Raw genomic sequence first — 20,543 nt, forward strand, 5'->3', positions numbered from 1 at the left:
CCGCACCAAGGAAACAAGGTCTTGTAATGATCATGATCAGAGCTCATTTAAACTCATGGGGACTGAAGAAGCAAGCCCAGGGCCTGCACAGGTCTGCACCAGGTTCTTGGCTTATCTTATGACTTCAGTGTTTTTGTGGGATTCCTGAACCTATGAATGAGAGGGTCTCTGTGTCTTGTGCCTTCATGGGGCCCTTTTCCTTCTGTTTGTTGATTTTGTCCAATTTCAGTGTGTTAGTTTTTGTTTTATCTTATTGTATTTTGTGTTTATATTATATTTTACTTTATTTTATTATTATCCCTTAGTAGACTGTTTGTTTCTCTAGAGAAAGACAGAAAGGGATTGTATCTGGAGGGGAAAGGAGGTAGGAAGTACCTGGGAGGAGTAGAGGGTGGGGAAATCATAATTAGGATATATTATGTGAGAAAAAAAAGTCTATTTTCAATAAAAGGAAAAAATAATACTTTGTTTTTAAAAAATTACCATAACAATAAACAGTGGATCACTTTCTGCAATAGGAGGACATGCAAAATGATTTCATTTTTTTCCTTAAAATGAAAAATGTAAGTAAACTCAGGGTTTTATCCTTTGAAAATATTATTTTAGATGATATACTTTAGAGATAGAAAAAGATGTTTTCCATATATAAAGTTAATACTAAAAGCGTTCCATAAAGCTGTTTATAAAATTGTAAAAGAACAGCACTGCTTAAATTTAAGTAAAATGTAAACATAATGCATTAACTTTTCTGATAGATTTAACCTTTGTTTTATTATAACCAATCTTTAGTCTATAATAATTTCAGGTAAATTTTTATTTTATATTGACATTAGTTAAAATATTGAAAGTGAACCCAAAGTTGTCTTTTCTTTTTAAAATCAGTGATATGGAACCAATCTTAAGGCTTTGGGATCCAGGCAAGCACTCCACCACTGGACTAGATATCTGCATACTTATCCCTGCACATACTCTACACATTCAATACTAGATATCACTTAGTTTATATGTCATTTTCTCTTCGAATACAATATTTTTCAGGTTTTCTTAAGTTTCATTTTAACTGTAAAATTAACATTGTGTTTACTGAATAAGACTGAAAATTTTTATGTATAATTTCAGCATAGTTCACAAGTCACTCCTTCTCTTTACTGTGTGTTAAAATATATACAAACATCTACAGCCTGTAAAGTTAAACATTAGAAACACCTCTATATATTGCTGAGTAATAGTCCAATAATGTAAAATTTAGATCTCCCTGAAAGATAATAATAGTACATAAAGTCCAGAGTAGAAATTGCCAATGTAAAGGTATATTTTGCCTTCAAAGCTTGTTTCTTTGAGACTATATCACTTACACAAAGTATACTCTGTGTATAAACATTATTTTCATATTATTTGGAAGTATAATTCATCATTTGTAACAAGATCTCTCTAACACACACACACACACACACACACACACACACACACACACACACAGAGCATGACAACATCTGCAAGCAAAATGGACTTTTTTATTTTTCAGTGAACCGACCACTTCACCTGCTCTTCTCTAGATCCTCAAAATGTCATTATTAACTTTCTCCTTGTGTTGCTGTTTCATCCTTTTGCTTTGAACTTGACCCCAGTACATTCCTTTGAGCCAGCACCATCTCTATGGAGTTTGTTAACCTACCTCTTACAAGAGAATAGTAATACATTGTTGCTTGGGGTTCCAAATCCCCAGACCAATTCAGAACAGAAATTGGCATTATAAAAAAAACTGAGAATTGTCTCAAGAACACTTGCTGTTCTTGCTAAGAACCAGGGTTTAGTGCCCAGCATAGGCATCATTGCTTACAACTCTTTGGAACTCCCCTTTCAGAGGATCTGACCTCTCTTCTGGCCTTTGGGAACTACACATGTGTGGTACACAGACACTGATGCTGGCAAACACCTATACACATTTTTAAAAGTTCATGTAAAAAATTCCATAATGAAAATATGGTCGTAAGCACATTACCCTTAAACTATGTCTCATTGAAAATTGAGGGGAAATTGCCAGATTTTGCTTGCATAGATAGTATAGAAAGCTATACTCTTATCTATCTAATCTATGAAGACAAAACAGGAATTATGAAAGAAACCCCAGTTTTGTTTTGTTTTTTAATAACAAGTTCCAAAAGAATTTTCAGAGATTTAATTAGCACTATCATTTTTTCCTAAGCAAAGCATTAAAATGTGAACAAATTTAGGGTGCTATAATAACTTCAATTTAAATTCTGCTTGGGAAAGATACATATTAGGACTAAAGAGATTGCTCAGTGGTTAAGAATGCTCAGCAGTGGTGGCACACTCCTTTAATCCCAACACTTGAGAGGCAGAGGCAGGCAGATCTCTGTGAGTTTGAGGCCAGCCTGGTCTACAGAGTAAGTTCCAGAACAGGCAAAAGAATGACAAATTATTTTGTCTTCACATGGAGCAGAAATTAAATTGAGACTAAGTAGACATTTAAGAGTTGTTTTTTAGTTTATTTTATTAGGGTTGTGTGTGTGTGTGTGAGTGTGTGTGTGTGTGTGTGTGTGTGTGTTTTAATCCTAGATGCTCAATGTGTTGGGTGGAAGATGGCAGTAAAAGGGTGATATTCATCAATCCTTGCCTTCTATGTTCCTATCACTGAGCTAGACTACAATTTTCTATACAGTAAAGAAAATGCAAATCAAACGTGCCATTGGAATTTAACAGAAAGCACTGTAGATCATCTCCGCAAAAATGTATGAGACTTTCAGTAAGACTCTCTCTCTCTACCACGTCCTTTTCCAGACACGTCCATATGGTCCAGCAGGAGATGCTGGGCACCCAACAGATGTTGAGTCTGTTAGGTAGAATTAAGACAAAGAAGGACCTGCTAACCACAATAACTACAATCTTAAAATAGTCCCTAAATCATCATAATGATAAATAAATTACCACTAGTTAAACCACTTATTGCTAGAGCTGATGTCTATAGTTAGTGGCATAAATAATTAGCACAATATGCATGATAAAATAGTCAATAAGAGAATGTAATCTATATCAAGATCAACAAACTCTAGGAAATTATCTTTTAGACTTATTTTTTATATGGGTGAGAAGTAGCCAGTAAGAATTCTATTCTTTTCAATAGAATGAAATCATAATGAATAAGTAAATAACAAAATTAATCTGCTAAAAGGAAAATTTTATGTGACAAGCCACTACATTCAATGATGCAAAAGTGAAAGCGACACCTTTTATCATCACTCTCATTCATCACAGTAATGGAGGTCCCAACCAGTGAAATAAGACAACAGATAAAAATACTGTAAAAAGCGTAAGGGCTACAAGGAAAAGCAGCAGTTAATTATTACAACAAATTTACACTTTCAACAATCCAGACACACAACCTACAAACCATTAAAGCTACTAGCAAGATTGGCTATCATTGAATATAAGGCCAACACAGTAAAACCAACAGGATCCCTACAGACCCCGTCAGCGAACATCCATCAGCTTGACTCCTTCAACACCCTGCCTTTTCCTGACTCTTACACCACGAATCTTCCCCCATCCCACCCACCTTTGCCGAGTTGAGATGGTCTAACCACAGATCTTACCTTCCATAGGGGGTGAACTTCAGAAGCTTGGTAACTGCAGATCCTTTATGTCTGCTGTGTCAGTATTTTTAAAGCCCTGAGACTGTTTTTGAAACTAAGTCTTTCTCAAGAACTTGAAACTTGGCAGCACTGAAAGCATTTCTCATAGAAGGCAGTGCCCTATAGGTAGAAGCCCACCTGCTAGGGCCCTTGTTCTCTGTTACAAAATTACCAAACTACATCCTGTCTTGAGGATAGGGGAATGTTTACTTTTTCTTTGAGTAATGCCCTTTTATGAACACAGATGCCCTAGGCTTCCAGACATTTGCTCTTAAAACCTCGCCCTGGTTCTGGTGAAGCAAACATGAACATTAGACTCAGTCCTGGCTTCTCTCCCTCGCTGCAGGAGTCTTCTGCAGTTTTCCTAAGACATTAAACCGTAAGAAGAAAACTTTTCAGCACTCTATACCAGAGTCAGATGGAAAATTCAATGTCCTTGAGGTGCTAGAGATTAAACTCAGAATTGAAGGGCTAGTGAGATGGTTCTGGGGATAAAGAGGCTTGCACTAAGGCTAATGACCTGAATTTGACTCCAGGACTCACATGACTGAGAGGTAACTTACTTCCACAAGCTGTTTTTTGACCTCTCCGTGTGCTCATGTGTGTCTGTGTGTGTATACATATATACACAAAAATAAATAATTATAAAAATAGAAATTTAAAAAGAATTCACAATATTCAATCTTTCAAACAAATTCTCTTAACCTCTACATCTACACAGTAAAGCACAATAATTTCTGGTAGTCATGTTGAAAAATTATAATGATATAGAAGGGTATGTATTAGAAGGCTCAAGGCAGGGGCTGGAAAGATGATTCAGCATTTAAGAGCACTTGTTGTTGTAAGAGTTCAATTCCCAGAACCCAGTAATGGCTCACAGCCATCTGTAACCCCAGTTCCACAGGATCCAACAAACACACATGGTATACATACCTGCATTCAAGCAAAGCATTAATACAAAGTAAACAAGCAAATCTTTTAAAAAAAATCTTAAAAAGAAAAAAACTTAAGGTAGAGGCATAAATTCTTCTGGTCCATGTAATTCTAATAAAAAATCCAGAACAAAACCATAGGAAGTTAATAAACTGATTATTAGAAACAAAGATGGCTTATTACAAAGAATAAGGCAAATACTGATCCTTATGCTATAACTATAATAATTAAGAATTGTAATGTTGACATGGGTTTAACAAAACAATCAGTAGAACAAAATAGAGAAGCCAGAAACAGGTTCACACATCTAGAGAAAGCTGATTGATGATGTACTACTGTACAGAGAGGGAGGGGTCTATCTTTTCAAAAGTGCAAGTCCACTGACAAATCATATAGAAGTTTTTTGCTGTTGTTTTGAATTTTTCAACTTTTAATTATGTACACATATTGAGTATTTCTTTTGGGGGCATATTCACATGTAAGCTGGTGCCTAAGGAGGCTAGAACCTGTTACATACCCTGGGTCCCTATTTCCAGGCAGTTTAACTTACTCAACATGGGTGGTGGAAACTGAACTCAGATCTTTTGCAGGCTCAGTATTTCCTTTCAACCACAGAGTCACCTCTCTAGCTCCCATATATAAGTACTAAATGTGAAATTTGCTATGTGTGTTCATTTTCCACATATCAGAACAAGATCATTTTATCACTATAACAAGTAAATATTTCATAAATTACACATAAGTATCAAGTATAAAAAAGGCAGTAACAATGTATTGAATTCATATTAAGCGATATTAAGATCACTATGAGGTGCTCTCATAGAAAAATAGAAATATACTAGATAGAAATACACATTTTCAAACACTGTAGCTGATAGAGACAGTTACTGTAATAGACATCTGAGCAAATGAAGAATATATGGCAGTGGGTCTTCATGCAGTCAGTGAAAACGATGGTGTTTAGGGCATGGCCTCATTGTTCAGCAGCAGCACTAACCAAAACCAGCATTAAATGTACTACATACATCCATGTGTACTATAAATGATAAATGGTGGGGTACAATTTTCTCTCAAAACATAAACAAAACACATTGCTAAAAGATGGAATCAGAGTTAATTAGTCAACATATGGAACTTTCACTTCCCATTGTAAGACCTCAAAAGTCTCCTCCTTTGGCTATTTTAAGATGCCCATTACGTTGTTTTCAACTGTGGCCACCTAACTGTTACAACACATCAGAATTTATTTCTCTTTATAATCAATATGTTTACACACATTGATTAATTTCTCCTGTTCTGTTTCTTCCCACTTTACTCCTTATTCTTTGGCAGCCATTATTGCACATTCATGCACACACACAAACACAAATAAAAATAAATAATAAATAAAATAAACAGATAAATACAAAGATCAAGAATAATTATGTAAAATCACAATTAGTTTCTGAATAAGTTTCTCAACCAACTCAGGTACAAAAATAAGAAATTTAAAAGAAATAAAAACTAAGAAAAGTAACTTAGATTCCTATCTGTGATGAAAAGGCATATTGTGTGGTTCATGTTATTTTCTCAATGTATCAATCAAAGCTTCACTAGCTAATGTTACCAGTTAATGATGTTTGGTAATCAAAATTTTTAATGCTAAAATTTTATGGTTCATAACTGATATCTTTAAATGAATGTAAGAAATATTCTTTTAAATAAATCCATTTCTTTTTCAAAGAGTTCATTTGGTAAGCAAAACAATTTCAATACTGTCTTCTAATAAAACATTAGGCAGTATTTAGTTTTGAACAACTACAGATTGGTGACCTACTTATTAAATAATTTGGCTTTCTTTCCTTTCTGTAAGAAACTTGGGAAATCACACATTCAATAATTCTCCGAGTTGTTAATGAAAACAAAGCTATTGGTGATGTGAATAGTGGTCTATGGAGCACACCCAGTAACTGTATGCATGACTAGTTCACTAATCATTCATTCTTTTAGAAGCTGTTTGTTTTCTTTGTATCTTATCAGAAAAATCTGAAATTAAATTAAAAATATTTCTTTGTAGAACCAATTAACAATCTGATTTACTATCAATGTTTAGCTTACTAAAATTCTATATTACTACTTGAAAGATATGTCAAAAATATTTCTGGAGTAACCATTTTCCTTTAGAATACACAGTAATTTCTTAGTATATCCAGCATTACTGTTATCATTAAGTCTACATATTACAGTTGTACCACCATAATGTGAAGATACAGCAAATCTGCCTCCCACAGATCACAGATCAACACATAATATTGCTTAGGAAAAGAACTGTCACAATGTATATTTGATTGTGAGTTAAAAAAACTTTTAAGTTTCCCTCAATTTAGGAAGCATTTAGTAAGTTATCAGGGTGAGTGGAGTGCTTTGAGGCATTAATATTTTTAAAATAACTTATCTCAACATTTCACAAATTATGATTTAAAATTTTTATTAAAAAAAAGAAAGCTTCTAGGGATCATTTCAGTTTGTTGCATTAGCATAATGACAACCAAATAACAAATATTGTCTTTATCTGAGGAGCTAAATCGAAGTCAGAACTCAACAACCTTCTTCAGCTTGAAGGTCGTTCTCTAAAAGGCCTGAAGTGGCAGGGACCTTCACTCATCAGCCAGTTTGTTTCTGTTTTCTTTTTTTTTTTTTTTTTTCCGAGACAGGGTTTCTCTGTATAGTTTTCGTCCTGTCCTGGATCTCGCGCTATAGACCAGGCTGGCCTCGAACTCAGAGAGATCCCCCTGGCTCTGCCACCGAGTGCTGGGATTAAAGGCGTGTGCCACCACCGCCCGGCTGAGTTTGTTTCTTTTTAAGGATGAATGAGCTGTATTTGGAAGATGGTGAATTAGGAACTGAACTGAACTGAAAGTTTTGAGATGCATTATTAGTTTATGTTCTTACTTTCCACAAGCATACAATTCTTCCACACACAGGAAAAAGTAGGATTTCCATTGTGAGCCTCTTACATTAGTCTACGCAGAGGACTCTCTTGTAATGATTAAAAGCAATGTATCTGTAAGCAATCATTCAAAGGCATCTTTCAGATATGATCAAGATAAAAAAAAAAGCCTGTCTCAGAAATGTGTGTTGGGTAGGCTCATTTGGTTAGAAAAAAACTGCATGTGTTTAAGGGAGTATTTCATTTTCAGTGAGTAATCCTGAAAGGTAGCAGGAGAGAATTCTGAGACCAAGTCTATAATGGGATCCAGAAAGAAAAAACAGCTTTCATTTTCCTTATATATTTTCACACAATTTGAAATGTTTAAATGGCATCACTTTTACGCTGACTTTTAGATGAGTAATACTTTAAGTATCAAAGAAACTTTTCTCAAGATGCAATTCTGTTTTCAACCTATTTTGCATTCTTTGTATTTTAGCTTAATTTTAAAAGTGTTTTATTTCATGTCAATGGGTGTTTTCCACGCATGAATGAAAGTCTGTGTATGACACTCATGCAGAGCCTGTTGAGGCTGAAAGATGGTCTCTGATCTCCTGGAGCTGGAGTTACAGATGGTTGTGAGTCACCATGTGGGTGCTAGGATTTGAACTGGGTCCTTTGGAAGAACAACCACTGAGTCACTTCTTCAGCCCCTTATTTTACTTTAAAAAATGTTATTGTGTTCAAATAACAAAACAAAATATACTATTCTAACCATTTCAAGGATGCAATTCTGTGGCACTGACTGGATTCACAGCACTGAAAAAAATATCAGCAGCTGTAATATAAAAGAAAGTGATGAATCCTCATGTCTTCTTTGTCCCTTTTGAGAGTGGACTCTGAGAACAGGAGACTGGTCCCCTCCTTGTTCCTGACTCAAACCTGTTTGAGTGTGACAACAATGTTAAATCCTCAAAATTCTTTGTCTCTGGGCCTGAAGAAAAGACAAACAGCCAGGTGATAAAGGGCTGAAAACATTGTATCCTCTGGAACAGCAAGGAGGTAAGCCATTTCCAAGGGAAGTTGCTACTGTTTATCCTGTGGTATAAAATGCTTAAAGCTCTGGAGGAGAGAAAGCTCTCTCTCTGCCAAGGGCTCTGCTGGGAGCTTCTGTTTGCTGTTTCCCCAGGACTTCCACTCTTATTTCTGTTAGATGTTGTAAGCTCCCGATTGGATGATGTTCTTCTGTCTCTCTGCTACTTGCTATTTGTCCTTTTACATTTGCTTCAAGCTTAAACTCACAAAAAACTAAAAGTTCAGCTGTCACAGTCATTCTCCAGACAGGACACAATCTAATTCCAAAACCTTAATCCCCTCCAACAGAAACTGTAATAATGAAGAAGCAACTATTCATTACTGCTATCCTACCCATTCAGCTCCTGATAAAGGTCTGTCTTGAATAATAAGTAGATTTGCTTATTCTAGATAATTCATATCATCTTCTCTAAACTTTTTCTTTGCTGTGTTGTTTGGAGTTAATATTTCCCTAATAACTGATGATACCTGGTAACTTTTCACATATTAGCTATTAGCAGGTCTATTCAAAAAGTTCACCTAAGCATAACTGGGATATATTTTCTTTAATAATATTATTATCAAATAAAACTTACATGCATTCTTTATGTAATCAGGAAATTAACTCTGCTTTGCAGAAATGCTTTCAGATGCTAATCTAATGGGAACATTTCATTATTTCGTTTTCTGACTGCTCACTGCAGGGGTATGAAACAACTGGGTTTTGTGCTTTGACATCATAATGTGCAGTTTTCATGATGTGCTTGGTTCTGGGAACGTCCCTGTGTAGGCTCTTAACTTTATATTTTTATGACCATAGTATCTATGAAAAGAGATGCTTACTCTTTTCACTTCAAAGGATTGTTTCTATTTTCCATGTCTAATTTATCGGGATAGAATTTCCACAGCGTTGAATAGCATCAGAGAAAGCAAGCAGTCTTGGAATCCTTATCTTAGATGAAAAGCATCAGATTTTACCACTGAATATCATAAATTTGCTGTTTTGAAAATGTTTCCATTTCCATTTCTACTCCCTCCCTCTCTGAACTTTTCCTTTTCCTTCTTCAAAGGTTGTTAAATTTTACCACATGCCTCTTTTGAATGTATATGTATATCTTATCCATTCTATTAATGTGTATTGTGCTGATTTTTTAATGTTAATCCCTATAAGATTCCCAATTAACATTTGATGCTATTGCTATACATTTGTGACCTTTGTGGAGAGCTGATGAATTGAGTTGAGAAGTTTCACGTTTCATGTCAGTGAAGGGGCAGTTGTAAAAGCTTAGAGCTCCATTTGGCTGATCCCAATCTTCATTTCACATTTTATTTATTGCATTCACAAACCAGTTTGTTATATTGTTACACTGTCTATGCTATCTGTATGTTTACTCATTGCTACTTATTCTGACACACTAAGTAATATAGCAAGCTTATTTTCTTTATCCATTTCAATCATATTGTTTTAGTCTCTACATCTAACTATTATTGATTCTGAGAAAGCCATACTACCCCTCTTGACCTCAGTCCCTTGCCTGTGAAATACACATCTTTTAAAAATAGTCTGCTTCATAACATGTAATAAGATAATACAGATATTTACTCAATATACACTAGTTATTGAAAACTTTCAGCCATACTTCTTTTATGTGCAGACATCATAACCTGTTAGCCCATTGTTTAGGGTATTATTAGTAAAAATACTTTTACTTAAGATGTTTTGGAGAGCTATCAGAATTAATGAGTATCTAATCTAGATGATGAAACAGTTGCACTAGAAAGGAATTTTTGTGATGTAGACACCCGAGATGGTTAGGCTTAATATTAAGTCAACTGGCACAGTCTACAATCACCTGGGAAGAGAGCCTTGGTGGGAGACTACCTACACCAGACTGGCCTGTTGGCATGTCTCTGGGGTTGGTTACATTAACTAAGTGGAAAGACCCACCCTAAATGTGGGCAGCACCTTCTTGTTGCAGCTCATATAAAAAAACAGGGAAGAAAACAAGCTTTTCCTTTTTGGCTCTCTCGGGCTTCACTGTTGCTAACAAGTTCATCTACCTTGTTATTTTGGGGGTTGATTTTCAGCTGAAATTAGAACTAGCTTCTCTGGGATTCTAAGATGGACTGAAGACTTGTGGCTCTCCAGGAATCGTCCACCATTGTTGGGGCCCATTTGGGTTTCCTCGTGGCTTTACCCAGCAGGTCTGCATAAAGAGGATGGCTGGATCATGGCCTGAGTGCAGGTGTCTGAGATGGTCTGCAGCTGGCTGTGCTAGGGAGAGGTCTTATGCTCCACACCTTTGCATTCCTTTAAAAACCCTTTGGCAGGGACAGTCAGGGCCCGATGGATTAGGATCTAGGCCCTCCCGAGGCTATCCTGTATTTTCTATCTGTTTCTCTCCCCTCTTTACTTCCATCTAATATTTCCTGCTGCTCCCACTCAAGAGTACTCTGGGAAAAAGTGGGGGTGGGATGGCCCCACACACACCATTTTGGGACAACTGGGGTACCCAGCATCATGAACAGAGACAACTGTTCACAGACTATTCTGATTATACCCTATAAGCCAACCTAACATTTTCCCTTTAAAAATATAATGTATATAGGTACACATACATTTCTCTTCCCCTAGAGAACAATAATAATACAATATCCAAATGATGGAATAATACTATAAAAATGGATATTTTCATAAGGTTACCTATCATTTTCATAGGGGTTCAGAGAAGATGCATATTTAAAGAGTTTTTCAAATGAACCACAAATACATTGAATGTTGAGATTACCTTTCCTATATCACCCCATACATGAAAATAAAAACACTAGAGACCAGAGAATATATATTCATGCTTCAGGCCTCAAAAATAGCGCTGTGCTTTGTAGAAAGTAAATCTGACCTATGTTTCCCAAACCACAGTCTCTCTCAGCAAAACTGTAGTAACAACTCATAGAAACTTCAAACTGTGACAGTTTAAAACTCCATGTTCCCAGGTATACCACACACATCCTGACGCTTATCAGCACTAACAGCTGGAAAGCCATGGCAACAATGATAATTGCTAAATAGTTTCCCAGTTGAGAACACATTGCCTTTTCAGACATATGATACCATCTTATTTCCTATTAATTGAAAAACAGTAGTGGGGGCAGCATCCATATTCTGCCCTGTGTCTACTGAAGAGGGGCATATGCTTAATGTTTTTGTTCTCTGCTTTGTCCAAAATAACTTACTCGTGGAAGAAAGAAAAAGCCTGGAAGAATAACAGAGAATCTCTTACAGGGAGGTTATTTTCAAAGGAGAGATCTAAGAATGCTATAATATGAGACTTAAGGTTTGGTATCTCATATTACAAAGAAAAGTGAAATTCCCACAAAGCAACAGTCAGTAACTATAGCAACCTTGCAGGGAGCACAAAAGGACTCATTTTTATTCAGCAGAGTTTTATAGAATTTATCATCCTGAATGTGACAGTATGTACTATCTTTGCTGGTCTGCTGTGACATCCTAATATATAGACATTATTAGCTAGACCCAATGGCTCATTATTTACCAGTCAAAAAGTTTAGGCTTTTGAACACACATTTAAAATTAAGGTAGAATGTTTCAACAGTTAATCATGGTATCCATACACTACAAAACAGGTGTTGGCAACTTTGCTGAAATTCTTATTTCAATAATAATTGAAACATGAACACTTATTTACCTGAATAAGAAAGTTTAATCAAATCACTATAATAACTGCATAAGAGGACCTTCCAAAATAAATGCCCCTAGTATAAAAGCAGACAACACTCTGATATACTTGGATAAAACCACGAGGATGAAAGTTGTCTGAGAAGATGTTGTGGTGGGAAGAAACCAAGAGTGGGTATCATTAACAATTCCCAAAAGGGACGCCCTTTGAAAAAAGGTGGAATTATTCCATTTTGATGTCTTTAAAATGTGGTGGGAAATAATCTATCCAAGACCTTGGATGCTCCAGGAATTCTATACTTTAAATCATAATATATCTGGATGCACACACTGGGTCAAATTCAATTAACGTGACAAACGTTAAAATTGCATTATAACCTGGACATGACAAAGCATCCTTGCAATGCTGGTTAATAAGCTGCTTAAGGCAACAGATTCAAAAGTTCAAGGCCAGCCCAGGATGCTCAGAGACGCCCTGCCTATCTTTTGCAGCATGCCTTGGAGAAAATCATCTTTCCTTAGGGAATTTTGAATGGAAAATGAAACAAAATAAATATGTTAAGGGCACTAAACTCACAGAAGGAGTACTAAAAAGTATAATTTAGTGTGAAATAAACTCTAGCATTTGGAGTTTTAACTAATACAGAGATTTTTATCTAATCCTTTTATAGACTAGTAAATCCATTTTTGTGCTTTCTTTTATGTAGTCTACTGAGGAGTATGTAACAAATATACACTGGTAGTTTAGTTAATGGGAAATCATATACAAAGGTGTTTACCAAATACTTTTAAAACTAGTTCAAATACTTAAACCAAAAATTATGATTAGGTACCCAGAAATGAAGAGGCTAAAATAAAAAAATCTGGTAGAAAAGTAAGTGTCAAAATCAGAAATCTTGACTATATGTGGTCAAGTCATCTCATGGCCTTTTTTTTCTCTGAAAGAAGGAATAGGATGATGATGGCTTGAGAAACATTCTTGAAGAAAGTTACAGTCCAAATAATTTTTAAAAAAAATGTTGTAGTTTCTGTTTAAATAAATACTTACAGTATTTTTAAAACTGTACTATGGCATGCATAATTACTGCACAGGGAATAAATAAGATAATAACTCATGAAATTTGAGACATGGGAAATTTAAAACAGACCAAGGGAGAAAGAAAAAAAAAAGAAAGAATTTCAAATATGACTTTGAAAGCCCAGGGAGAGTTATTTGCTTCTTAGAAACAAATGACATTGTTGCAGTCTGTGTGTTCTATGAATAGTCATAGGAGAGGCTGGTGGGAGTGTTTGTGTGAGGCAGACAATATGTCTGTCTCAGGGATGTGAGTCCACTGAGCAGTCATGAGGCATTTGCTCACATTCTGCCTGGTATGCTGAAAATGTCCTCTAAGGACACACCTTATATTACTCCTTCTGTCTCTAATAATAACCATACTAAGATTTGGAAAACATGAGGTATGAAATACCCAAAGAAATAAATTAGGAATATGAACCCACACATTAATTCCCAACGATGTGCTTCTCTAGCAGAAACATCTTTGTGTCTGTTATATTTGTGAGCCTTTCATTAAGAAAAATAATTAATGTAACTCTTAAATGATTTTCACAGTTTACTGAAACTGGCATGAAACTAACAATCAAAATTAGACAAGTGCTTGCCATTGTCGTGGTGGTGATGTTTCCAGAAAAGAGACTATGTATTCTCCCGAATTATCTGAGAATGAGAATGATCACTGTTCTTATTTTATCCAAATACTGATTTTCAATATCTCAATGAGATCTGTCCAACCCAGTTTTGACAGATTTGACTTTGTTCCTAACTAGAGTTCTTGTGTTGAAAAGACAGTGTTTGTATCTAACCTCGACTGGATCAAGTACAGAAATACAATACACTGTTGTTGGCTTGTATTAGCAAACGCCACAAAAACTAAGGAATTAACTGTATTACCATGAGTGTCAATTTCAGATATAGGAGAGTCTACCAACTATTATCTAGTGAGAAGAGCAGCAGGATTTGTAAATATTGTTAAGAGCAAACAAAAGCTTCAGAAAGATACCTTGATGTAAAACTAAAAACGAATAACCAATTGTACAATTCTCAGAATGGGATAAAAGTCTGAAAAAAAAACCTAAAAGGATGGTTTAAACCATTTTAATGCCTCATCCTAAGTCTTTTAATAGCCATGGACTAAAATGGGGATAGATTAAAAAAAAAAAGTTTATTTTTATTATGTGGGTGTGTGGGGTATGTTTGTGCACAAATGTATGTAAGTATGTGTGAATGTGTGTGGAGTGCCTGTTTAAACCAGAAAATGGCTTTAGGTCCCCTGGAGCTGAAGTTTCAGTTTGTTGTGACCTGCCCTATGGAGGTGCTGGGAACCGAACCTGAATCCTATGAAAGAGCAGCAAGCTTCCACTGGCGGAAGTTTTTAAAGAGATATTAAATCTTTGAGCTGCATTTTGAAACGCATTTTTTCATAACAGTCACTGTAATTTTGCTACTCTTTTTCGCTAATTAAATTCACCCTCTCAGTGAGCAAAATGTGAGTTAATCACTAATGAGGGTGAGGGCGAGTCAACAGACTTGAGGGACCTCCCAGGAAAGCACATCTTCCACTTCAGTCTGAACTTCCCCAGTTTCACAGTCTGATCCTAATGCTGTTAGTACAAAGACTCTCGTGCCAAATTGTGAAATAGTTCTTATTTTTCCTCTCCCAGGAAACAAAACAGAAAGCATTTCAAGGAAAAACAGAGTACAAAAGGACCAGTTAAGCAGAACCAGCAACATTTTTATTTTACTTGGACAGTACATAATGTATCAGTTCCCTGAGGAACATCTGTCTTTTCAACCCCTCAGGGCCAAGACAGCAGCAGATGTGACTGCACAGAATGAGAGTCTCTCCTTAAAAACTGGCAAGATTGGGTGGGATGTGCACGCAGTGGGGAAATGCTCGCACAGCACCTACCAGGCTGTGAATTTCAAATCCACTACCACAAAATACAACAGTGGTGGGATTACGAAAAAGAACGTTTTATTGCCTTGGGCTTACCTCTTAGGCCTTCATGATACTCATCAGGCCTGAAACTTTCCTTGATGTGTCAAACAAAATGGCATACTCTCCCTAAATACTGTAACAACAGAAACACAGCCTTCAGAAATTCTAAGAGGACCACCGCGATGGCTCCGTGGGTAAACGCACTATGCTCTCACACACCTGACCACGACTTCTGTCTTGGAACTCACCTAGAAAGCTGGATGGATATGTATTTGTACTTCTGACACTCCTCCAGCGGTGCCAGGGGCAGAGATGGGAGAATCCCCTGGCAGATCCTAGCAAAGCAGCAGAAATGAGAGAGACCCTGCCCTTAATTAGGTGGAAATGAGAGCTAACTCAGGAAAGTTGTCCTCTACCTTTCCCCCACACACTGCTCTAACTGCTCTTTTCTGAGGCTGTGCTAAAAACACTGTTACCAACGCAGCGTGGGAAAGAATAGGCTGGCTTTACTTAGCCTATACGTCCCAATCATAGCCCATCATTGAGGGCATGAGGTTCCAAGGCAGGAACTTGATGGCAAAAGCTTGAGGCAGAAACCATGGAGGAAGGATGCTTACCAGCTTGTTTCACCTGGCTTGCTCAGCTACCTTTCTGACATGGATTGGGCCTACCTGCCTAAGAATGGTGTCTCCCAAAGTGAGGCGGGCTTTCCTACATCAGTGATCAATCAAGAAAATATTCCAGAGGCATGTTTACACACCAATCTGATGGAGGTAATTCCTTGAGTGAGGTGCCTTCTCTCTGGGGGGAGCTAAATATGGTACACATAAATGAAAGGAGAAGCAAAGGGGAGGTGACACATGAGGGAGAGGGGGAGGGAAGGGAGGGAGGGTGAGGAAGGGAAGGAGGAGAGGGAGGGAGGGCAGAAGGAGGGGAGCAAAGGGGGGAGGAGGAATTCTACAGGTGAATGGGTGATGCTGGACAAAGTGTGGAACACTCAAGGGAACGGAGTCCACACCTGTCAAGGGCTGACATCTGCTCCTCTTTGGTGACTGTCTTTTGACTGTCTTTTTGACTGTCACACTGGAAATATTCTGAGTTCTTCAGAAAAATCAACTAATATTTCAAGGCTCAGATCAAGTATATATACTGTATGGTCAGTCTCCATGAGATGAATGTGATGATTCTATTGGAATTTATGGTTCTTCATCATGCAATATTTTAAAGGAAAAAATATTTGCATATCCTGAATTATTAGGACTGAAAAAAATATGAACAAAATCTTGTACTGGGAAATTTACTTAATTATCACCTCACAGCTCATCAAGGCACCATTCTCAAAGGAGATTACCGCTTCAGTGAGAGAGTATTTAATTTTATATTACTGGATTATGTACAAAATTCTAATAATTAGATTTAATTTTAATTTTATTATTTTTAAAATTGTATTTATTTACCACCACCACCCGGTGTGTGTGTGTGTGTGTGTGTGTGTGTGTGTGTGTGTGTGTGTGTGTGTGTGTGATGTGTGGGTGTGATGTGTGCAGGGTTGGGGGAGAACGCACTACCATGATATGCATATGAAGAGCAGAGGATAAAGCTGGGAATTCAGCTCTCTCCTTTCAACTTTACATGGATCTCAGGGATTGATCTCTAAGCACCAGACTCGCATAGTTGGACAGCAAGCACCTTTACCCACTGAGTCATCTTGTTGTACCAAAATCTACTCCACATAAGGAATAACCATGTACTGAAGTCATTTTTTTCTTTGTTTTCTTGTGGTGCGTTGGGTAGAATCCAGAGCTTTGTGCAGGCAGAGAGATTGCTCTTACCACTACCTGTATCCCCAGCCCTACTGTCTTAACAAATGTAGCAAAATTTTAATCTATTTAGTTAGAACATTATAATATAGCACACACTGAAACATGGTAAGTATTTTGCTCCTTAGGGGCTTTTATTTATAATTCTAGCCAAGGAAATTCTACAGTCCAGTTGAGGCAAAACCTTTTCTGTCAGTAAGTATTGATCATTTAGGGAAATTGATAATGATTTATTGAATCCCTGATACTTTAGTCTGTCAGTAGTAAATGAGTTGGTCAAGTGAACAGTGATAGGATGACAAGGAAAGAAAAGAACTCAAATACTGTCACTACAGACACAGCAGAAACAGCCAAGTGGGGTGTAAAATCAATACTTTCTTCAGCCTTACAGAAGGGATGCTCCACAGCTGCCAGGCTGACCATGAGGCTCAGGATATAACACCAGCTGCACAGGCCACATCTGTCTTTCCTCTCTTTACTTTATAGTGAATATGAATGGAAGTGTTTGTGTTTGTTCTTAAACTCATATAATTATTTTATTATGCAATCTGATGAAAGTCTGAAATTCTCACTGATCTTCTTTAGAACTGTACCACTTGGAACATCCCCAAATGCTGAAGAGATAAGAATATTTATGTAGACCACTTTTATTCAAAACAAGAACTGAATAAAATTTTCTTTTTACTGAAATCATATGACAATGATGTATAACACCTTTTAAAGATATCTGACTAAACTAAGTATATTATTAGGGGGACAAATCTTGTGTACTTTGTGATGGTGCATGTCCTTCTACAGCAAAAGTTTATCTTCAGCCTATATTTGGGTAATGTCCACTATAGTCTAACGAAGCCCAAGTTGGCCTCAAACTTGTAGTGTAGTTGAGAACAAACTTGACCTTGAAATCTGATCCTCCTGCCACTACTTCCCCAATGCTGGAACCACATGTATGCCTCACTATGCCTGGTTCATGGGGGACTGGGAACCTAGCCTAAGGCCTCTTGGATGCTGGACAACCATTCTACGAGCTGAGCTACATCTCCAGCTCAAAGTTTTACCTTAACATAAACATGTTTATGAAAAGTTTAGGATAGGAAAGGACCTTCAGCATATTCTTTCTTTTCCTTATTCATTTATTATTCCATTGCTCCAATGAATGCTCTGTCATGCTCTGTTCTAAGTGCTGAGGAGGAGGCAAATAAAGGTATGTAATATGAATAAAAACCCTGCTGTGCACAGCACTTCAGACTGTTGGGGCAAGCAAGCAAATCTACAACTATGGAAAATTATGTCATTTGTTATGTCATAGAACGGGGGTGGGGGCAGTGATACTAGGAGTGTTCCTATTTCGGAGCACGGGAGAGGCTGTGTGAGAAGGTGGCATTTGCACAGGGATTAAAATGGAGCAGGGAAGGGTGTTCTGACAATATCTGGAGAGAAAACATGCACAAGGAACAGCAGGTGAAAAGGTCCTCGTGTAGAACATGACATTGATTGGGCTGGCGCAGTCAGATGACAAAGGCTTAAATACAATTTTAGACAGAAGTTGTGATCTTTCCTACACCAAAAGGTCATTACTCAGATAATGGGAGGCCAGCAATCAGTACCACAAAGGATGAGTAATATCGGGTTCTTTAAGTATTGCAGATCATTAATCATCCCAGCATAGCACATATTTCTCCCATTCTCAAAATAATACACATTAGTACAAGATTCACTTGGTTACATCAAAGAGAGAACAATAATTATCATTAGCCAGATACAGAGCAACTTATTCACCCAGAGCATTAACTTAGTAACTTCAATTGTTGAATCTTTCCAAAATATCTTTTTGGATTTTAAGACAGAATCATGTAGCCCAGGCTGGCCTTGGGTTCACTCTATAGCCAAGGCTGGCCCTGCAAATCCTTTTACCTCTACCTCTAGTGTTAACGTTAGATGTATAACACCATGCTTTGTCTTTTCAAAACTATCTCAACATGGAACTCTTAAGCTACTGAGAAAACATGAACACCGAAGCACTGTTGAGCCTGTGATCACATTGTAAATCAACTTCATGATTGTTCCAGACTTAAACACATGTCATATTACACTTGTAGTCACATTACAGATCATACCGGCACAAGCATCCAAGGTATTCTGACATCATGTAAGTATTAAGAAAGACGCTTTACTATGGAGTACTTCTTAATTAGATTGATAATTTGACTTTGATTAGGTAGCAAAGTATTGTACTTATCAGTAACATAAATATAAGTTCAAAAAATCAATTGCTAATACTGAGCAAATTTGGTAAATATACAATTCTGCTGATGATAAGGTTTGTATGGCACTTCACACATTCAATGCTTTTCAACACTTAATATATGAGAATTGTGACTCACTGCCAAAGTTTTAAGATGGTGGTCAGATAATTATTACTCTCATTTATCAAAATGAACTCAAGTTGAATCATTTCAACATAAACATTTCAACATTTCTCCCTTACTATTGGAACTTGTAACTCATTATTTTACATACATGGTTTTCATACAAACAGAAATATTTTGTTAGCATGTTCTGCAGCCATAGAAACAGTTGGGATAATACAAGCAGCCCTTCGGTATTTAAATTTATTTTGTAGGGCCTAAGGCTTGTTGCATGTGAAAAATATTTACTATTTCAGTCCATAAAGATTAACACAAAGATAATGAAAATGTAATATTGGGTTCCCTATGTAGTTATATAACTTGCCTAGATATTAATGAAATACAGTTCATCAAAAAGGAAATTTTTCTTCTAGAAAATATGCTAGAAGGGATTATCAATAGAAAAATATGTACTTTTTAAATTAACTAAAAATTTAACAATAGAAATTTTAAGAGGTAAATTACATCACCATGGTAAGATTTTTACTACTAGGAACTAGATGTTTCATGTCATTCTCCTGAGAATATGCTATTCCCAGAAATACGAAATTACCTGTTGCTGTTCCTTCAGGTTAATGCCTCATCTACCCTCTCTTACATAAATATAATCCAAGGTAATTAATACTGCTTTTCAAAAGTGAATGTGGAAAGGCAGTAACTAGTCAAACATTTTGACTTGAATGGAGTTCCTACCACCACAAGTAAACAGCCAAAGATGTCAATAACAATTATTCCTTCACTTTACTCCCACCCAGTTCAATGGAAGCTTCTATACCTCCTGCATCCTTTAAGAGTGATTTATGATACTGTAAGACAGCAGACCTTAATTCACATTCAATCAAAAACACAAGAATAATTTTATGGGGCATCTGAAAACTGAATAAAAATGTTTCAAATAGCTGATATTTTCTAGTTAATCTTTTCTTTAACTAACTGGAAAATACTTCCATATCATTTGGGTTGTTTGTTTGTTTGTTTTCTGTAAGGCAACTGGTGGCGACTGCTACTTTCTTGCAGGCAACTCTCTTCACCAGTTGTGACTGCCCTTTCC

At 36.5% G+C, this 20,543-nt stretch overlaps 1 protein-coding gene across 32 annotated transcripts in view; it reads right to left on the reverse strand.

Annotated features, from left to right (window-relative positions):
- Nrxn1 (neurexin 1) overlaps positions 1-20,543 on the reverse strand; it is a 1,071,743-nt gene that overhangs the window by 916,042 nt on the left and 135,158 nt on the right. The gene's annotated exons all lie outside the window — the stretch shown is intronic.

Source organism: Peromyscus maniculatus, chromosome 22 (assembly GCF_049852395.1).
Source record: "Peromyscus maniculatus bairdii isolate BWxNUB_F1_BW_parent chromosome 22, HU_Pman_BW_mat_3.1, whole genome shotgun sequence".
In the NCBI taxonomy this organism is placed as follows: Eukaryota; Metazoa; Chordata; class Mammalia; order Rodentia; family Cricetidae; genus Peromyscus; species Peromyscus maniculatus.